The sequence below is a fragment of the Ursus americanus genome, chromosome 9 (assembly GCF_024610735.1).
Source record: "Ursus americanus isolate L20-20 chromosome 9, mUrsAme1.1.p, whole genome shotgun sequence".
NCBI lineage: Eukaryota > Metazoa > Chordata > Mammalia > Carnivora > Ursidae > Ursus > Ursus americanus.
Window position 1 is genome coordinate 7843451 of NC_142135.1, and position 1262 is coordinate 7844712.

A 1262-nucleotide genomic window follows, 5' to 3' on the forward strand; every position below is an offset into this window, starting at 1 on the left:
CCCCTGCCCTCCAATAAAGTCCAGATCGGGATGGGAATGATCCTGCAGGTGCCTTGCGGGCCTTCCTGGGCCCCTGCACTCGCCTGCCCAAGGCTGGACTTGGGGACCCTGCAGGACTTCCCTGATGCCGCTCTCACAGAAGGTCCTCGCGCATTAGCACTCTTAGATTAAAAAAAGAAAAGGTATTTATGTGCAAAGCCACTTATCTCTGTAGCACCTCCAGATAAATCTTCTAATTTACGGGTAAGCTGACACCCTCCAAGAGCCAGAATCAATGTGTGTCACTGTAAATCCAGGCTGGGCCTCAGCATTGACTCCTAGCAGCCAAATGATGGCCTTTGCTTTTGCACTGGGCCAGCCGGAGGACGAGTGGGGCAGAACCTGGTGGAAGGATCCTGGGAGCCGTGTTCTGGGCCTAGACCCTGCTTCCCAGCCCAATTCTCCTTACCTCTCAGGTGCCATCTTGGCTCTAGGGGCCATGCGGCCAAGCGCCACCTGTCTGCTTGCTGATATTTAGGCCATCTTTCAAAGCCCAGCTCTGGTGCTACCTGCCCTTGAAAGCCTTCTTGGAGCCTCCCACTTGGAATTGTCTTCTTCTTGTTACCCCGGGGGTGTGTTTGGAAAATGCCACGATGACAGCCAACCTCAGGGGCTCATAAGGCATGCACTTACCCCTTGCAAGGTCGGGAGCACTGTGACCGGGGCTCCATCTTTCCCCCTCTTCTGTTCACCAACGTGGAGTACTGTTTGTGTAGCATTCACTGATTGAGCACGTACTGTGTGCTGCTGTTCACTGTGCTTGGGGTCCAAGGGCGGGTCAGATACAGCCCCAGGCCTGGGGGTGCTCACGGACTCCTCAGGAAGACAGACACGCAATTAGATATCACAAGCGCTCTGGGGAAGATGCAGGGGCAGCGTCTGTGTCAGCCTGAGAGGTCGGGGGGGCCTCCCTGAGGAGACCCAAAGCCACTAGGAGGTGGCCAAGCGAACAAGTGCAGATGAAGAACGCCCCCAGTTGTGCTGCCTGGATCTCTTGGCTGACAGGTGCAGAGAGCCGTGCAGGCCACCGTAAGACAACACAGGACGAGAACAGGCATGTGAGGGCCTGCGTGCTCGCTTGCCTCCCTGGAATCCCCAGAGCCGGGAGTGGTGAGTTGGTCCTTTGTATGCTGGTCAAAATGCACTGAACTGAGTAGTTGCCTTTGGCCATTAAGATAAAAGCATTTTGTGTTAAGACCGTCCCGTGGTCCTAATACACGAGG